The sequence below is a fragment of the Schistocerca gregaria genome, chromosome 2, assembly GCF_023897955.1.
Source record: "Schistocerca gregaria isolate iqSchGreg1 chromosome 2, iqSchGreg1.2, whole genome shotgun sequence".
NCBI lineage: Eukaryota > Metazoa > Arthropoda > Insecta > Orthoptera > Acrididae > Schistocerca > Schistocerca gregaria.
The window spans coordinates 873531358-873552502 of record NC_064921.1 but is presented as its reverse complement, the minus strand read 5'-3'; the positions used below and the strand labels follow the sequence as shown (position 1 = coordinate 873552502).

The following is a 21145-nucleotide window of genomic DNA, read 5'->3' as shown; positions in this document are numbered from 1 at the left end:
GTGACAGTGACTGAGCATATCCACCTGCTCTGGAGGCACGCTTATACTTCAGCATCATGGCTTAGCAGTGCCTTGGAAGTCTGACTGGAGGAGGCTGGCAGGAATGCTAATGACAGAACAGTTGAAGATCCAATTTAAGTACTGTCACCTCTGATTAGGGAAACATTCCACGTGGGAAAATTATATCTAAAAACAAAGATGATGTAACTTACCAAATGAAAGCATTGGTATGTTGATAGACGCACAAACACACACACAAAATTCAAGCTTTTGCAACCCACGGTTGCTTCATCAGGAAAGAGGGAAGGAGAGGGAAAGACGAAAGGATGTGAGTTTTAAGGGAGAGGGTAAGGAGTCATTCCAATCCCAGGAGTGGACACCTTCTGGGTTATAGGACTGGAGTAGGTGGTGGTGGGACACAGGCAGACAGTGTTTGTTGGTAATGAGGATCACCCTGTGGCTAACATGCCTTGGTGCACGGCCAGCACATTTTGACACAGTGTTACACCATCCGGGTTATCTGGATACTTCCCACTAACACCAACCTATCAGAACTCCGGAGATGGGAACTTGTCCTTAAATATATCCTCTCTTCCCATTACCCACCAGGCTTCAGCCTCCGCTAATTTCAAGTTGCCGCTGCTCTTACCTCAGCTGTCATTCAACAACATCTTTGCCTCTGTACTTCCGCCTCGACGGACATATCTGCCCAAACTCTTTGCCTTTACATATGCCTTACCCTCTCCCTTAAAACCCACATCCTTTTGTCTTTCCCTCTCCTTCCCTCTTTCCTGATGAAGCAACCGTGGGTTGCAAAAGCTTGAATTTTGTGTGTGTGTTTGCGTTTGTTAGTGCCTCTATCAACATACCAACTCTTTCGTTTGGTAAGTTACACCATCTTTGTTTTTATATATACTTAGAACTATCCATTATGAAAGATCTGTTTACCACAAATTTCAATCAAGGTTAAGAGTTTTATGTCAGTACAGAGTAGTTATCGCAGAAGTACATTTATCATTTAGTAGCTGGCATAGATCGAAGATCTCGTTTTGGCACCCACATACCACAGCAGAGTGAAGAAGTCTGGCTGCATGGCTTCAGGACACTGTATAGTAGTACCAAGAGAGAAATAAACTTCAACAGCAGTGACCGGAAATTACTTTGAAGTAAAGCACACACACACATGTATCAGGATGACGGGCTGTGCATGACATCTAACAACACAGTCAACCATAACATTACCCCCCTTTTTTTTTGCAACTGTACCACATTTACTCAAGGATCATGGGTATGATCTAAGAAATCATAACTGGCTTAGTGAGCTATTTGTGGTTTCACCTTAATGTGGCTCGCATTGAGACATGCATGACGTAAGTAGAGGTGTCTTATATTACAATTATGGAGACAAGTAAGTAGTATTTAAGAGCCAATTTAGAATTGCTTCCAACAGAACTTGAGAAGGGGCTTGTAATATATAGTGCAAAAATTTGTATAAAGAAGCGTAGATTAGAGTACGTTCTCCTGAAACTGCTCTTATGCAGGATTTTTAGTGTGGGCAGACTGCGACCGCTGTGATAATGAAGGAAAATAAATCATATAACCAAGTAGTAGTAGTGAATAAATCTTGGGAGAAAAGCAATTAATGAATGGTTTTTGTTGGAAGGTAGTGCATAACATTCCAAGAAGTATAGGTAGAAATTATAAAAGGAGTTAGGAAACATAGGTTCGAGAAATTGGGTAGAGTTGGTAGGTTATGGGGAAACTTTATCTTTTGCAGGCGTAAAGATAAGGGTTAAGGCTGTGCCATGCTGTTAAAGGTTTAAGATAGGGTGTAGCTAGGTGTTGGAGAGTAAAGGGCAGGTGGCCCCATGGAAGAGATGGCGTATGCGTGCATCAGGTGAATCCATAGAAGGAATGACCTGAACCATTTCTGTATATAAATGAGTGAGTAGAGGGACACCAGCATCGAAGAGATGAAAATGTATTTACACAGTAACTGCCCATAGAATAAGGTGTTAGCTCAGCTGTTACAGAGATAGGAAGCTGTACAGTGATGGTTAGTTACACTGTTGAAGTGTTTTCCAAAATAGATACTAATAGACTTACCTGGACACACAGACACAAAATTTTGATTTACTACAAAAACAGATTTGAAGGTGTAGAGAGTGTTGTAAATTAAAATTTTGGCATTTTTCTGTCTCAGTAAATTTGAAAAACTTTTAAGCTCAAAGTAAATTGGTTACATTGGAGTAGACATAATATAGTCCCAATTAAACAGTTTACCTATTGCTCATTTTCTTCTCAATAGAAAAGAATGATCAGTTGGATCTTCACAAATAATGAAATGAAGTATGCTCAATGTTACTCTATACTTTGCCTTACCAAACTGAATTACATGATGGAGATTCACTTTCAAAGATAAGATTGGATTCTGTCTTAAGTGAATCTAAACACTGGAAATAATGGAAATGGATATAAACAGAAACATATTATTATGTAAAGAATAATTTGGCCATGCAATGTTATAAGTGATTAAAAAATTGGGTTACACTATATCTTGTGCCTCAGTGGAGGGATCTGTGATGTAACATGGGAATCTTCGGAATAACATATTCCACCTTTACACTCGTAGGGTCATGAAATATGTTCACAGTAACAGAAAGCATAATTTACGTAATTTTAAATGTGAAACAGTCCACTTTTTGTGCTTTGGTGTAACATACATACAGATGGGGTGCAAAAGCTGCAAGTTCTGGACATCAGAAAGGTGCAATGGCAATTGCATGTCTTCATCTGCTCTCGTGCTGCAGCTTGGCAGTGCCTTGGAAATCTCGGAGAAAAGAAGACTGTCAAAAATGAAAATGACAGAACACTTGAATATCAGGTTTGAGAACCGTCACTTCTGATTCAGCGATCTATCTACGAGCATTTCACACACTTGTTATGACTTACTGAGAACCATTTATTACAAAGTATCTGTTCACCAAAAATAGTAATCAAGGTTAAGATTTTGTTGTCAACACAGAGAAGTTGATGAAGTGCATTTATCCTTTAGTAGCTTACATTGATCAAAGATCTCTTTTTAGCACCCGCACATCACAACAAGGTGAAGGAGTCAACAGCATAGCTTCATGGCACTGCATAGCAGGACCACAGAAACAATCAACTTTAAAAACAGCGATTGGGAATTATTTAAGAGGTAAAGCAAACGCAAATGCATTAGAGTGACAGATTGTTGCGTGGAGTATAACGACACAACCAACTGCAACATTACACTCCAGTATAAATAATTAGTATCAACATCAATGAACACATTATTTTTTTGGTCCTACTCATGCAATTACAAGTGTGTGTGTGTGTGTGTGTGTGTGTGTGTGTGTGTATGTGTGTGTGTGTGTGTGTGTGTGTGTGTTTGTAAGTAACATTTTGTTGCTGAACTCCTGTCTGGACCACTGGCAGCTTTAATAATGGATAATCAGGGTCATTTTTCCCTCTAGTTAATTTGTATCCATGAAATAATAACATATCAAAATTTTTGTACTGTGACTTCTCTCATTTAACAGCTAGTGAAACTAGAAAGTGGAAAACATTTGATGCATCTTGTAGATGTGTTTATAGCAGATAGTTTCTCTACAGCTTCTCTAACTGAGGAACATTTTTCATTTTCTAACAGGACAGACATAGGCTGCAGAAGAAGAAGTCACCGAAAGGTGAGCGCAACATTTTCCTGTAGTTGAAACTAATACCACTGCAGTGTCACAAATTATTTGCAGAACTCTGAACTTACTAATTTCTGACAGTGTACTAAGATTACTTGTGATATTTTTACATTTAGATTAAGCCCCAGGTTTTTCACCCATGTTACCATTTTTTGTGACTGCAGCATTTATATCTTCAAGTCTGGCACACAGGCTGTTGATGCTAATCATCATCATGTTTTGTGTTTTTTTAATGTTTTACATTACCTTTTAACTGCTTGATAGCACTAAATAAAAATTTTAATGAAGGACTCTATTGTCCAGAGTTTGCTTGATGATTGCTTTCTGACGTAAGCTTAATTATATGCTCTTCTGAGGATGGCAAATTAGCTTGCCGAAACTAGTCAAGAAGTTAATTTAATAAAAATTTGTGTAGCTATCAACTAGTTATCTCTATAAAACCAGTTGGTTGACAGCCTTGACTAAAGTATGTGTCGTATATATTTAAAATGTATAAACCTTATAATACAGATAATTTGAATAGTAGTGGTCAAGTTGTAAGATGCTGAATTCAGTGAGACAGTGGGTTGCATGACCAAGTTTTTAAATATGCATGCAGAGCAGGCTTCAGAGTCTTTTGATCCTCATCTCTTAGTCAGTCTTGGTAAGATTAGTGCAGTCAGAGAGCTGTATGGCTTAAATGTTATTCAAGACTTATAAATCATGCAATGTGCACCAGTTTGGGACATAGAAATATTTTGGAATGCTTGAGTGCTAGTGTGCATAGACTCGTAGTTGGGCTAACAGTGATTGTATATTTTAACTGCAGTCAATTTATTACTTTATAAAGACTTGTATACATGAGCTGAACTTTGATAATTTCTTGCAGTTTTACTGATTTGATGCCCAATTTCATGCCTTTAGTTCACTTTGGGTACTGCCTATGAATGCTCTGCTTGCACTGCAAAATTAATCATTGTGGTTTCTTATATCTATATTGTGTTCAGTGACAACCCAATGGAGACCACACACACACACACACACACACACACACACACACACACACACACACACATATATATATATATATATATATATATATATATATATATATATATATATGTCTGTGTATGTGCGGATGGATATGTGTGTGTGTGTGCGAGTGTACACCTGTCCTTTTTTTTCCCCTAAGGGAAGTCTTTCCGCTCCCGGGATTGGAATGACTCCTTACCCTCTCCCTTAAAACCCACACCCTTTCATTTTTCCCTCTCCTTCCTTCCTTCCTGACGAAGCAACTGCCAGTTGTAATTTTGTGTGTGTGTTTGTGTGTTTTGTTCATGTGCCTGTCTGCCGGCGCTTTCCCGCTTGGTAAGTCTTGGAATCTTTATTTTTAATATATTTTTCCCATGTGGAAGTTTCTTTCTGTTATATATATATATATATATATATATATAAACGTAATTGTTGGGTTCAAATTAATGACGATGTAAATAAAACAGAAAGAAACTTCCACATGGGAAAAATATATTAAAAATAAAGATTTGTTCATGTGCCTGTCTGCCGGCGCTTTCCCGCTTGGTAAGTCTTGGAATCTTTATTTTTAATATATTTATATATATATATATATATATATATATATATATATATATATATATATACGTGGGTGTGATTTGAATAGTCAAAGATTAATCCTTTGTTTTTACCCCACGTTATTATCCTACAGAATTGTATTCTATGTTGTTTTTTTTCTTTCGTTTTAGTACCCACAATCCAGTTATTGATTTGTTTAACTATTCCACTATTTTATCACCACTAAATTAAATTATCTATACTTCTATCAGGGCTTAAAGCTGCAATGCGTGACAGAACCCCTTTTGATCAGATGTGCCATATTCCCATCTAAGATTGTGTGCTTGCCCACTGGTGTTTAGTTAGCAGTGAATTGATGCTAGTGTCCTCGGAGTCTTTTGCTGCGGCATGACTGGATAAAATCATCTTGGTTTTCAAGCCGCACCCATTCCAATAAAATTTTCAAGCTTTCGATGGCTAGCTCCACCATTGTCGCCAGGAGTAAAACTGGCACTATTTCCTCTTCATACCTATGATTATGGCCAATGGTACCAATCAGCGAGGGCCAAAACGACTTGTACATGGAAGGCGAGTTGGCCAGCTCATAAAGCTCCAGTCCATCACAGGACAGATGACGTCAAGTGATGCGAGAGACCGGCACCACATTTGAAACTGCCGCTTCTGGCTCTACAAGTGCTAAGCATCTGCTGTTGCTTCCTTTCAACATCCAGAGCCTGCCCCCACGCACTACTTCGTGTATAGCCCTGGTCTCTGTTGAAACTGTTGCAGTTCATTCTGATCTCAGCCACCTCTTTTATAACTGAGTCTCAGTATGTTGACACATGAACCAAGACTCTTGTGTTCTGAAACTGTATTTTGTGTCTGTTTTCAAGGCAATGCTCAGCTATGGCTGACTTTGCTTAATATGTCTCTTGTGCTCAGTACAATGCTCCGCAACTGTGCGGATTATCTGGCCTATGTAGATGCTGCTGCTCTCGCAAGGGACACCATACACGCAGGGTATGCGTCGTTTTGGCCCTCTGACCGGTGCCAGTGGCTGTGATCATAGGTATATAAGTGAGAAATAGTAGCAGTCTCAGTAGTCAGTAGTTCATCCTGACGATGATTTGGGAGCTAGCCATCGAAAGTTCAAGAATTTTATTGGAATTGATGCAGCTTGAAAATTGAAGATTTTATTCATGAATTTATGGTGACTGGTGATTTAGTTCTTGTTGTTACCAAGCCTCACTCAGGTTGCAATTGTTTGGTCTCATCCAGGATAAAAAATGCTATCAGTGAAGCAGCTTTAGGTTGCCTCAGTCAAAGGAGAGGATTGTATTTAAAATTTATTCTAAGATTTACTTCAGGATTGGGCATCCCTATAAATGTTACCAGGCCTTAGTAACACAATTTGTGTGTGTGCTCTGAGGTTTACATACTGCAGCAGCAGCAGCAACGCAATTGTCATATGTAGGAGCAAATTTTGGTGTGACAGCAGGCACCAGTCTGCATCTCCGTGTTGCAGTGTATCCATGCCACTGTGTGCACACACCATGTGTGTCAGCCCTGTGGCAACTCGGCGCCACCGTATCTCAGTGCCACAGTATTTCAGTGCCATAGCATCTCTATGCCATAGTCATCCCAACACGGTGCATCTGTGCTGCAGTCTCCATAGCATATTCATGCAGCAGTCTGAGGACTATGGCATTTCCACACCTCAGCTTCTCTGTGCCACAATCTCAGTGCCATAGCACTTCTGTGCCACAGTCTCCACAGTGCTTCTATGTAGCAGTCTCATACTGCAGTACCTGAGTACCAACCAATTCCTCCGTCACAGTGTCCCTGCACCATAGCACACTTGCATCTGCTTTGCAGACTCTGAACCACAGTGTCTCAATGTTGCTGCTGCCCCACACCACATGGCATTAATGCTGCAGTATCTTGTCACCACTGTCTCCGCCAGGCTGCTGTGGTCAAGGGCACTATGCCTAAATGCCACCACTAATTCCACAATGCAGCACCACCGCACTGCTGCAAGCCCTACTTCGCACTGTGTCAACACTCTTGGTCAGTGAGGTTGGTTTTGGTTAGGTTTGTGTGACCAGAGACCACTTGGACTTGTGTTATTCAGGACTTAGAAGTATTTCAATGTGCTGTGCAAGTACAGTTGATTTAGTACGGAGGCAGGATGTGAGCATCCAGGTTTGTCAGGAGGTTTCTTAAAATGAAGACGGTGACCAAATTGGACAGTGACAATTGGGATTTATTGTCTCCAGACCTTATCGTTAAGGGATACAAGTGATGTATTCTATGATGTCAGGAGGCTGCCACAGCCAGACTGAGGGCATGATGTGCTAAGAGAAGAACTATAGAATGCATCTGATTCGGAGGAGAGCTGGTAGGCAAGAGAGGGACCCTGTGGCACAGGTTCTCTCTCACTCACTTGCTTTGTGTCTCTCATGTGACCGTTCCTGGCCCTCCAATTGGCTGGCAGAAGGGCACCAGAGCTCCACATGACATACACTCACTGTTCTGCTTTTCCTTTGCTCCGTAGGTCATGTGTTACCTATTACTTACTGTTTACACTGGGGTGATAGCACATAGCACATAGCACAAACTGGATTGGAGTTTCTGTCGATACTCTGTCGATAAACATTTGGTACCAATCTGACTGACATCTAGAGATTGGAGTGTAAGCTCAGAGGGGAGGTGGACTGTCACCCTTTCTGGGGCAAAATGCATGAAATCACAGTGCACAAAATACAAAATAGCATGGTGGAGCTCAACAGCCTTCAGCTAGTGCTAGTGAAATGAATAAAAACACACTGCCATCTGACCACAGTAGCGGTGAGTGCAGTTTGCTCATAGCTATTATTTTCAGAACATCCTTTTACTACTTCCTTTTTTCTAACAGTGTGAAGGTACCGTGAACAGTTGACTCGTGTGTGAGATGATTCATATGCTAATATCATGTAAACCAGTGTGAACCTCAGTGGTGCTTCCCATGCTTTGCTACTAAGACACTGTCTTTAAACTAGCAAAGAAATGTATAATGCATTCTGTCTACAAGTGGTTTATGTCCTGTACCTCAGCTCTCACATGTGTAGTTTCATAAGAATCTCCTCACATTATTTGAACTACCTGTCAGGCCCCATTTTCTGTTGTACAGGTTTGGTGGTCTTGGTACGGCAAAAGGGTATTGTGTGACGAACTCACCTCTGATGCTTATGGTTTCAGATGTAGCACAGTAGCCTATGATAATTCAATGGAAACTTTTTAAAAATTTTGCATCTCACTCAGATATACATTTGGCAAAATGTGTTGTACTTTGTACTAGTTTCCTACCCATGGTCAGAGATTGAACTGAAATTATTGTTTTCGTGAATGTACATAGCTGTGTTCGAATATGTGGTGTTCACAGGCACGCATGATGGAGAACAGTTAGCCTCATACTGAGTTAGCTGACCAAAGTTCGCTCTCTAGTGTTGTCATACAATCACTTTGTGGCAGTAGCATGGTTGCTCATGAACTGACCTCTGTATTTGTTTCAGCCATGTGCATTCTTGGGCAGTATTGTGCACTGTCGCAAAGAAAGGATGTGTTCCATGTAGTGGGGTGTTGTTGCACCTTAGGTTTGGGTGCTAGGATGTAGTTGTTGGTTGCAAAGTGTTCTCTACCGTTGCATAATTTGTCCAGCAATAATATGGGATACAGTGAGTTGCTTCACGGTCATTTAGTTTTCAGGCCCTGCTAACATTCAGTAGTTTAAGGTGGGGCTTATACAGCATGATGTACCAGGTCCTAGGGCAGGCTTGCTTTGATCAAAGGATACAACAGCAGAAAGACACAGTAGAGAGGCATAGGGCAAGTTTCATCCCTGCAACTACATGGTCCCTAGTTGTGTGTGGATAAAAATAAATGCTTTCTACAAGGAGGTCAACCAATGATGACTGAAGCATCAAAGCATGGTCTGAAGTATCTGGTGTGTGGATTTCATGCTACTGCTATAAAGTTGCAGAACTTTTCCAGTAATCTAGGAGAGGAATTGTGGATGCTGCTTGAGGGTAGGCTTGTCAGTAAGGAGTTCTGCAATGATCATTCAATATGTTGCACACACTGTTTGAGTAGCATGAATTTCTGAATGAAGGGTATGATGACACAGCAATAGGCAGTTTGCAGCTGTGGCATACTGCATGTCCAATCAATGCTCTGGCATGTGCGACGCTAGGTTTTGCGCCTTGCTAACCTGAGAGGCTGTGCCGCTCTACTATGAGAAAAATATATATGAATGCATAAATGTCAGAAAATGCTACACTGTCTTGGGATATCAGAAATTATACTGGCTGATGGTAATACTTGAAAGTTGATTATCGAATTCACAGTCACGATTGTGCATATAAGAGCCCAATCAAGCTCCCATAAAACTCCAGAAAGCAGTGATTAACGACATGTGTGATATCAGTAAAGTGTACAGGGATTCATTCTGGATATTCAGTGTTTACAAAGCTGCTATCTGGATTCATTTATATGTCTTCCTATCAGAAGTGGGTCAGCCACAGTCTTGGGTGTTTAACAGGAGAACGGTGGGTAAACAACATACCTGTTCTTCTCTTAAACAACAAATCAGATGAGAATTACAGGGTGATATTCAATTGTAAGTTTGATTTTGGAGTTTGTACAAAGTGCAAATGCTGACAGATTTTAGATACAGTCACAAATTTTATTTATAAAATTCGTATAGTGTCAGCATCTCAATGCAAGGTCAAGGAGTTCTCTTCTTCCCCCGTAACAGGCTGGACACAGAAATGCATATCCTAGCCTAATCTTGTAAACATACAAGCCTCCACTAATTAGTCCTGCTATGGATGATAGGCAAAGTATTCCAAGCTTGCAGCGTTGCTGACTGCTTACGGTCAAAGAAGTGTTGACAAAGTTGTCAAGGTTGCTATGTAGCCAGAAGTTTGGCCGAAATCAGTTTGTATTCCATGAACAAGCCAAGGGGATAATCCACATTTTGAAAAGATGTTCATTACTCGGGTTGTTTGTGTTTTTATTAGATTTCCTCATAGTGGTTAATTACCAGGTTGAAATAAAATCTGGAGTCAAGAGAATGAATAAAACTCAGTTGTACCATTATGCCATTGGGCACCCAAGTAAGCAATGCCTATTACCATCAAATAAATTTCTATGAACAGCATAACACTATAGCCACAGTCAGCACTGAATAATCTAAAAACAGAAGGTAGAGAGATTTATTTAGTGGGCAGGTAGTACCACTGAACATTATGTTAACATAGGCAAATATCTAGGAAGACACCAACACTGTTTTTGAAAGTTCTTATAACCTGTTATACACTCATTGATCTTCATTGTAGAATCTAGAACAGCCTTCCCCAATTGGGTCAATACCAAAAAAATCAGTCCGTTGAACTGATAGTATTATGCAAAGATTTCTTCACTGAGTACACTGTGTGATTTGGGAAGGGGATGGGCCAGACAGTGGTGTGCACTATCTGGCATACTCTGGTTGGGATTCCCACATGGCGGGCATACGTTCGAGTAATGGTGGCGGTCTGCTGAGCCAGACCACCATGTTAAAAGTTGTCATTCTGTACAACATAACAGCACAATGTCACTTCACTAACATGGTAGAATTTTCATTTTGTAGCTCTGCTCTTGGTTCATGTTGGGTGACATCAAAAGGTTTTACAGGGTATATCACCGTGCAAGGCATTGCACCAATCATATTTTCACTAAACGCTGTACTCCTCAGCACCATTGAAGACAGAACTTACCTTGATGAAGAGCACTTGCCATGAAAGGCAAAGGTCCCAATTTGAGTCTTGGTCAGGCACACAGTTTTAATCTGTCAGGAAGTTTCAGAACTTACCTTAGTCGATTTCTTTAATTCACAAAAGCAGGTATCTAGTATGTCAAAAAGTGCCACTTACTGGCTGTGTAAAGAACTGGCCAATACTAAATTGTTCATTATGCACTGTTCATTACTTATAAACAGGTCAAAGTTGCTTGTTTCTTTTCAATTAGTGTTTCATAATCTGTTTCCTAACTGGTTCAGATGAGTGCAGTTGTTCTATTTGATTCAGTCTAAATGGTAATTTTTTGGATAGCTGTTCTGTCCCTTTCTAATTGTTACAAACATGCGTGCCTGTTCATTTGTGTTAGGCGAAAATGAAATGGGCAGTCCCAATAGTGCAATTCCACCTCCCCAGCAATCTGGTATTGCTCAGTAGAGTTTTCCCCTAACTATATAATGCACTTTCTGAAAGCAAGTAATCAACTCTGTTGTAAGATGGCTACATTACATCAGTTTATGGATGAAAGACATGAAGATTTATGTCTTGCTACAATAATTTTGTGAACAATGAACACTTCAATAGCTTACCACACAATTAAAATCAGTCTCTTGCATGTTCCTAACCACTGCAAGAGAGGAACGAACTCCAGTAAAGCCTTTGGTGGTGGTCAACACACAGTTTTCATGTATAGGTGAGTGAAACTTTAACACAATATGCATGTCCTTTTGTAGAGTTCATCTTCAGTAAGCTCTTGAGAGGCACGTTATTACAGGTTCAATCAGCTATCTTTTCTTAAGGTTGTACAATAATCAGTACTGCAGAGTTTCAGAGTTATTCTTTGTGTCACACTATAATCAGTCAACATATAATCTTGATCTGTAGTAGTGCAGGTAGGTCTTTGAAAACCTGTCTTTCGCTTTGCACAAAATTTTACTAAGTGCAACACAAATTGCTCAGTACTCGGCACAGTGCATTAGTGTGCTCCTTATTCCAATCCAGTGTATTTTTACTGTTTTCCTTCAAGTCCTGTTAGTGTAATTCTGGTAAAACCTTCACATCTTTTCCTCGACTGAACTCTGTCAGTATAATGAAACTCTGATAACCCTTGCTGTTTGACTGTCCATTGCTTAAACAGTTATCTCTATTCCCCATTTACATTACCCATTACCACAGCTTTGGTTACTAACACGTATCACTATCGTTTGTTTTATGGCACTGTGCACTTACTGTAGGGCAGCTGCTTCCTACTGAGCACAATCACAGAATGAAGCAGCAGTTAACTTCAACTGAAAACAACTCTATCTTCCCAACACTCTCCTTCTGCATATACAAAATGCCACATTCAAAATGTTTAACTGAATCAGAAAAACAAAGTAACAATCTCAGAACCTTTACTCTTCCTGCTTAGAGATAATTCGCTTTCAACACCACCACAAATCTGACAAGGTAAATATCTACTCTATACACCAAACAAAATGAGTCCTTTGATCTCAGGGCATAAGAATGCTTGTTTCTTAAAGTATATCCCTGGAATGCTAGCAAAAACTTCTCTTTTTTTCTCTCACATTCTTCAGCGTCCTCACTTTGCTGTGAAGTACTTGCAGGATGACTTCACCGTGCCTTAGGGGGTGACACAGCTGGAACATTGTATGGCTTTAACCAATCGAAAAAATGTACATCACAGTGCGCTCAGACAGTTGGATTGCTGCATTCGCAGGAGAAGTTACCTATATAATAGGACAGAGGCCCTCATACTGAAGTGTGAATTTCTTAGGTTTCCTTTTCTTAACCACAGAATTTTGGAACAAAAACAAAGAACTCCGGATTTGTACTGAGGAGGCATAGTTCCTTTTTTGCTGTGTTGCAACTGAGTATGTTTGGACTTGCTTGGTTTAACCTGTTTCCAGATGCCCTCAGCGGGACAGTTTCACTTCGGCCACATCAATGCCATGTGGCAACTTGTCGATTTCAAACAGAGTTCATAGGTTTTCCATAAACTTCCTCATAGGGTGCATACCAGTTTGATTCATGTATACGACTACTGTATACTGAAGCTAAATACGCAAAATATCAGTCCGAATTGTAATGCGATATATTTGCATAACAGGAAAGTATTTCAACCATTGTCCTGTGAACATGTTTGAGACAACCTTTAGCTTTGGGATGAAAAGGTGTAGTGTGCCATTTTTTGGTCTGTAGGAATTTGCATATTTGCATGAACAAAGCAGAAATAAAATCGGCTCCTTGATCAGTCAAAATAACATCCAGACTTCCATATGAGAGAACTAAATAATCAACAAAAGCACATCTGACAATTTCTGCAGTCATGTCAGCAAGAGGTACCAGAATTAGATACCTGGAGAAGATGAGGATGATAGACAGGATATATTTGTTATCCTGTGTGTTTTGTGGAAAGGGGCCACAATATCAAAGGCAACATTTTGGAATGGTCTAGTGACTTCTAGGAAGGTATGTAAAGGGATTTTGGTCCTTGGTGGTGGTGCCCTCTGAGCACAAGGCAGACCATTCTGTATATATTTCTGAATGTTGGTCTGTTTACCTCTCCACCTGAAATGAGAAGCTACCTTACTATTTGTGCCATGTTGCCCATTAAGGTACACCTGAAAACTGTCATTAGATTGCACCATGATAAGCTGTTGGGGCTCTTAAAGTATTAATACTCTGTTACCCAGTGGGGTCTTGCAGTATAAGATACCGTCCTCTGTGACAAAGAGTGGAAAGCATACCAGTGACATTCTACATCTCTTTTCAGTGCTTCTTTAAGTTTTTCTATCAAAATATCATATGTGGAATAAACTTGACTTCCTGGCTTAGAGCATTAACATTCTGATGTAAACGACCTGGCTTTTGACTTACATCATAGTCATATTCTGAAAGTTTCAATGCCAAGCGAGTTAAGCAACTGCTGGGACCTTTAGGTCCAATGTCCACACAAGGGCAGTGTGATCAGTGACCTTAGTAAATTTTCATCTGTACAAATAGCATTTGAAATAGTTTATTCAGAAACAAGGGCTAACAACTCCTTTTCAGTTCATTTGCACAGAAGCATAATCTTTGGTTGTTTCCTTACCATCACACTTATGACTAAGGACAGCTCCAGTAGCATGGTCCGAAATTATAATTGAAACAATAGAGGGCTTCTCAAAATCTGGATAAATCAGCAAAGGCAGACTTGTCAAAACATCCTTAATTTGTCTTGTAGCTATCTCACACTCTTCTGCCCATGTGAAGACAGAACCTTACTTCAGTAAATTTGTCTGTGCTTCAGTGACCATGGCATAATTCTTCATGAAATTATGGTAATAGTTAGCAAGACCATAAAAAGATTGCAACTTTTTAACATTAATAGGAACTGGAAAATTCTCAATTGCTTGTATTAGTCTTGGGTCTTGCTTAACCCCTTCTGCATGGATGACATGTTCGAGGTACTGAAGCTGCGAATTTAACTTCATAAATAAGTAAACCAGAGAAATATGCATCTGTGCGCAAGTAGTCCTTGCACAAGGACAGCATCAACAATATCTTAGCATCAGTATTAGTAAAGCTAGCAGAACGACGTTATAAATATGTCTATGTCACATTAAAGTTATAGAATGCTAAGCTGAAAACTGAATATAGGCATATTTATGTCATGTGTATGAAATGAATGTCCAAGAACGTGTCAAGAGACCAAATGTAGAAAACCACCTATGTCATATGATACACAGAATATACAGAACCCAAGGTAATGTTCAGGATGAACAACATCTATGCATCAGTGAGAAAGTAGCCCTTGCAGGACAGCCTCAACAAAATTTAAGTTTTTGTGTAAGTATGCTGTCAAAATGACAATATAAATACACATATATATGTCATGTCAAAGTATAAAATGCTGAGGTGCAAACTGTAGGTGGGCATACTTATGTTATACACCTAAAATGAATGTCCAAGACGTGTCAAAAAACGGAATATAGGAAACTACCTGTATCATAACATGGGCAGAGTATGGAACCCTCCACAAGAAACTATTCAAGGTGAACAACATTCACTTGTAAATACATCCATATATTGTGTACTGCCATAAAACAAATATCAAACAAAGATAACTATCTAACTCGGGTAAATTTCAGGTACTATTAATATACATCCATGTAACATACAATGATGAGACAAAACATAATGACCACCTGCTTAATAGCTTGTTTGTCCAGCTTTGGAACAAAATGCAGCACTGATTCTGCATATCAGGGATGATAGTTTTTTGGTAGGTTTGTGGCATTAGATGTCTATGCACAGATCATTTAATTCATGTAAATAACAAGCCGCTGGCTCCAAGACATGAAGAGTTATACAGCTGAAAGATGACATCACTGTTAGGGAAGACATAAAGCATGAAGGAATGCAGTTGGTTTGCAGCTTTACAGCTGTCAGCGTGTCTCCAATTACTACCACAGATCCCACACAAGCACAGAATAATGTCTTCCACAGCATAATACTGCTCCCACCAGACTGCGTCCGTGGCACGCTGCATGTTTCGAGCCATCATTCACCTTGATGATGGTATTTGTGGAGATGACAATCGACGTAGTGAACAAAACTGTGATTCACTTGAAGAGCTGACATGTTTCCATTGATCAGTGGTTGAGTCCTGATGCTCCCATGCCCACTGTAATCGTAATTGACAATATCATTGGGTCAACATGTGAACATGTAGGGGTGTCCTGCAGTGGAGCTCCACGTTCAACAATTTACGATGAACTGTGTGCTCTGAAACACTTGTGCATGCACAAGCATTCTGCTGTTTTGGCAGAGATGCCACAGATCACCATCTGTCCCACTTTACAGAGCAGACAAACCTCTGAGCCCCACGTTCTGTGAAGAGTCTCGGACATCCAGCCATTTAGCACCTAATGGTAGTTTCTCTGTTCTTCTCTACATGAGCACAACAGTAGCACATGAACATTCGACCAGCTTTGCTGTTTGTGAGTTACTCACTCACAGGCTCTGTGTAATAATCTGCTCTTTGTCAGAGTCACTTATCTCAATGGATTTCCCCATTTGCAGCCCATGTCTTCGCTAGGGTGATCCCCGGTCCATGTCTGCTCACTAATATAATTTTGTTACAGCATCAAATGCCTGCAATGCCACCAGGTGGCATCCAACATTGCAGTGGGCAGTGGTCATAATGTGTTATCAGTGTACATTATTTGTAGATCATATTATACATTATCAGCAATATCATACGTATCCAATGTTAATCAAAGAATTAGGTACCAATGAAAAATCGTATTGTACCTATTAATATGTAAGTAATCCCCTAATCCTATCCAGACAAAGCAGTCAACAACGAAAACACAAGATCACAAAAATATGTATGACCTATCCACACACCCTATATCGAATACAGCCAAATATTGCCAGGGTATGTGAAGATAATACTTACGTCAAAAACAAACCATGGAATACCTGTATGGAACCAATGTACACTACTAGGTAATGTCGCAAAAAGGTACAACTATGGAAGTCAACAGCTTACACCAATCTCTGCACAACTTGTGGAACCAGTGGCAGCAAATGTCACTGGCAATAAGGCTGCAAGTTCAACTAGGGGATAGACCGAAAAATGTTAAGGTGGCCACCCTGTACTAAATATACCCATTAGAAGGCACACCCAGACCATCTACATCATACCACACAGAAAGAGTGTAACTAGTGTGCCAAGATGCAGCACAACATAAAGGATACCTCAACAATATTAATCCATGAAGTAACAAAGAATATTTGAATGGTAAACCACTTGAAAAGTTAATCATATGTGGTGGACACACAAATCAAATACCAAATTCTCCCCAACAGTATAAGTGTAACTCACTAATGGGTTCAATCTACACGAAGTGGATGATAAAAACAGAATACATAAAAATAAATAAATATGACCCCTTTAAAATTTGTTCACAAAGATGGCATTGCACTGCTGAGATGGAGATTGGAGCTGCTTACATACCATTTACTTCTTCATGGATTTCAGATGCAGTACAAGTCCTCGGACATTTCCTCTGTACGTATATGAACTGATCTTCCATGTATTATGGTGCTCAAGGTCTTCCAGAAAGCAAAACATTTTAACTGGCACAAGTTTGTGGGAAATGCTGCAATGTATACACCACTGTAGATTGTGCTACACCAACTTTTATTGTTATTGTTGTACTGGAATAGCCTTACTGATGCATAGCTACAATTACAGAATGTTTTTCAATTATACTCTCCTGTTTCGTCCCAGTGTAATGTGAGATGAACCTATTCAATTATACAAACACGCTACTAGATGCACGCAATGTACTGCAAACAAATTCAAATTGATTGCTACACAGACAGCTGAAGTAATTAGGCCTATTCAAATAGATCCATCTTAGGTAAAGGCACATCACTGTTGTGGATACTCATCAACACCTTTCTGTATGGACAACCAGTCATATACACAACAGAGGCACTTAGTTTTTACATGTTTTAAGGTTCTTTTTATTTTTCAGTAATTAAAACATGACTGGTTTCAGGCTCTTAACATGTCTGTCATCAGGAGATCTACTGAAAATATAAAACATACTCATTTAAACCCACATTTAACCCCGGAGCTAAGTTCATTGCAGAAATTAAGGTGGCTCTCAAAGAATAGATGCATTATTTAAGCAGTTTCTTAAAAACACTTTGATATTGATGAATCTGAAAATGCCCACTTTCAGGGGTGTGATGAAGCTCCATATGTCACAGGCTTCTTTAAGGCCAATTATCAATTCTACTAATGCCCTAGATTACTTATGGGCTAAGGAATTGTAAAGTTTCCCCAGTAAGCATGCCATTAAGAATGGGGAGGAGTTAATTACATACCTCAAACATGTGACTGACTGTAACCAGTAATACAAATCTTACAAGTCTGGACTTAGTAGGCATGTATATGAATATCCCCATTAAAGTAATGATTCCTATTATTGAATCCAACATATAACTGTACTTAGTCTATATTCACAAAAAATTAATGAATTCCTTCGTTCGCTCAGAATTGTTCTAGACCAAAACTACTTTGCCTTCAGAGACACCATATACGGACAAACTGATGGTTTAGACATTGGACCCCCATTGCCAGTATAACAGCTAACATTAATCACACTGAACATCAGTTTTTTTCAACCCACCCACAATACCTTCAAAGAGTAGTATGTTACAAAAGATGCATCAATGACATCATACTTTTGTATAATGGGAGTGATGCCCAGCTGCAACTTTTTCAACATGATTCAGTGTACAACGGAATACCACTTTGGCTTTACACTCCCATTTTTGTAATTGAAAATTACATTACATGACAGTAAAGCTCACTTTTTTTATTACAATTGGTACCAGTCTATCCTATCATCTACTAGTAAAGATACAGGGTGTTTCAAAAATGACTGGTATATTTGAAACGGCAATACAAACTAAACGAGCAGCGATAGAAATACACCGTTTGTTGCAATATGCTTGGGACAACAGTACATTTTCAGGCAGACAAACTTTCGATAGTACAGTAGTTACAATTGTCTACAACAGATGGTGCTGCAGTCTGGGAAACTCTATAGTACGATATTTTCCACATATCCACCATGCGTAGCAATAATATGGCGTAGTCTCTGAATGAAATTACCCGAAACCTTTGACAACATGTCTGTCGGAATGGCTTCACATGCATATGAGATGTACTGCTTCAGCTGTTCAATTGTTTCTGGATTCTGGCGGCACACCTGGTCTTTCAAGTGTCCCCACAGAAAGAAGTCACAGGGGTTCATGTCTGGCGAATAGGGAGGCCAATCCACGCCGCCTCCTGTATGTTTCGAATAGCCCAAAGCAATCACACGATCATCGAAATATTCATTCAGGAAATTAAAGATGTCGGCCGTGCGATGTGGCCGGGCACCATCTTGCATAAACCACGAGGTGTTTGCAGTGTCGTCTAAGACAGTTTGTACCGCCACAAATTCACGAAGAATGTCCAGATAGCGTGATGCAGTAATCGTTTCGGATCTGGAAAATGGGCCAATGATTCCTTTGGAAGAAATGGCGGCCCAGACCAGTACTTTTTGAGGATGCAGGGACGATGGGACTGCAACATGGGGCTTTTCGGTTCCCCATATGCGCCAGTTCTGTTTATTGACGAAGCCGTCCAGGTAAAAATAAGCTTCGTCAGTAAACCAAATGTTGCCCACTTGCATATCGCCATCATCAATCCTGTGCAGTATATTGTTAGCAAATGTCTCTCATGCAGCAGTGGTAGCGGCGCTGAGGGGTTGCCGCGTTTGAATTTTGTATGGATAGAGGTGTAAACTCTGGCGCATGAGATGATACATGGACGTTGGCGTCATTTGGACCGCAGCTGCAACACGGCGAACGGAAACCCGAGGCCACTGTTGGATCACCTGCTGCACTAGCTGCGTGTTGCCCTCTGTGGTTGCCGTATGCTGTCGCCCTACCTTTCCAGCATGTTCATCCGTCACGTTCCCAGTCCGTTGAAATTTTTCAAACAGATCCTTTATTGTATCGCTTTTCGGTCCTTTGGTTACATTAAACCTCCGTTGAAAACTTTGTCTTGTTGCAACAACACTGTGTTGTAGGCGGTGGAATTCCAACACCAGAAAAATCCTCTGTTCTAAGGAATAAACTATGTTGTTCACAGCACACTTGCACGTTGTGAATAGCACACGCTTACAGCAGAAAGACGACATACAGAATGGCGCACGCACAGACTGCATTGTCTTCTGTATCTTTCACATCACTTGCAGTGCCATCTGTTGTTGAAAATTGTAACTACTGTAATTTCGAAAGTTTGTCCGCCTGAAAATGTACTGTTGTCCCAAGCATATTGCAACAAACGGTGTATTTCTATCACTGCTCGTTTAGTTTTTATTGCCGTTTCAAATATACCGGTCATTTCTGAAACACCCTGTAACTCTGAAAAAAATTTTTGCAGAATTACATACATGGGTGTTATATCAATAGGACCAGCAAGTGGCTTAGAAAAGAGCAGATTATACCCACCTTTTATACCTCCCATAAGGTCAGACATCTACTGAAGCACCATGAAACCAGAGAAGACAATCACTACACACAGTCGGGCGTCTATCACATCCATTGTAGTGTGTGTCCTTACACCTACATAGGCCAAACTGCCCGCTCCTTTAGAATATTGTTCAGAGAGTATCAGGACCTTATCAGTTCTAAATTTGCCCTCACTAACCATCTGAAGGGTCGTAATCATTCCACTTCAGATATAAACATGAATCGCAGCATTCTACATATTCAACGTAAGGGCCCTATTTTAAATATTTTAGAAGAAATAGAAATTATCCACAGCATTAACTATGATCTGCTGTGCATTTTGAATGAGCAAACTTTGTTTAAGCATGCATTCTTGCTAATAACTTTTCTTTTTTGAAGCAGCATCCATCCTCCTTTCCTTCTCCTTCTGGTTTCTGATTATTGTATGTTACACATGTATACTTTTTAACTGCACCAGTGTTTTCGCCATTGCTTTGGTGGCCCTTAATTAGGCTTAGCCACTATACAGCAGATACCCATCTCCTATAGTGAGAACTGCATGGTCCACCCAGTTTATTTTACATAGCTGTAATATGTCCTCTTTTACTAGACGTTTGTATACTATCAATTTTTTATCCTGGTGACCACAATGCATTATAGTGTGTCATTATTTGTGTACTCACTAAATTAAAATTTGCCTGTCTTTCATGATTACAAAATTGTCTGAGGTCTTATCTCATATAAGCCTCATTGAACCGTCGGCTTTTAGTTAGCAGGTTTTGAATTGCCCCTACTTTTAATGTGTCCCTTTAGTGCTATTGCTGCTAGCTATTAATTGGTATAGTAGTTCAATAGTGAGCTGCTTTTTAATAGGAGTGGCACAGGTGTATGTTCTTTTAACACGTGACTTTGGCATGTTATTCCACGTTGCTATATGTATCCCCCAAATTAAAAACTTGCATGGCACTCATGGAAAGGGAGAAATTTTCATTCTGT

At 39.9% G+C, this 21145-nt stretch overlaps 1 protein-coding gene and 1 long non-coding RNA gene across 4 annotated transcripts in view; one reads left to right on the top strand and one right to left on the bottom strand.

Annotated features, from left to right (window-relative positions):
• Positions 1–21145, bottom strand: part of LOC126335276 (uncharacterized) — a 40528-nt gene that overhangs the window by 9875 nt on the left and 9508 nt on the right. The window lies entirely within an intron of this gene.
• Positions 1–21145, top strand: part of LOC126335274 (glyoxylate reductase/hydroxypyruvate reductase) — an 88661-nt gene that overhangs the window by 66893 nt on the left and 623 nt on the right. For 2 of the 3 annotated variants that reach the window (XR_007564845.1, XR_007564847.1), the window contains exon 8: positions 3674–4008. The gene's annotated coding sequence lies outside the window, so the exon portion shown is untranslated. Of the gene's footprint in view, positions 1–3673; positions 4009–21145 lie in introns of those variants that run through there. The other variant, XR_007564844.1, reaches the window with a different exon arrangement.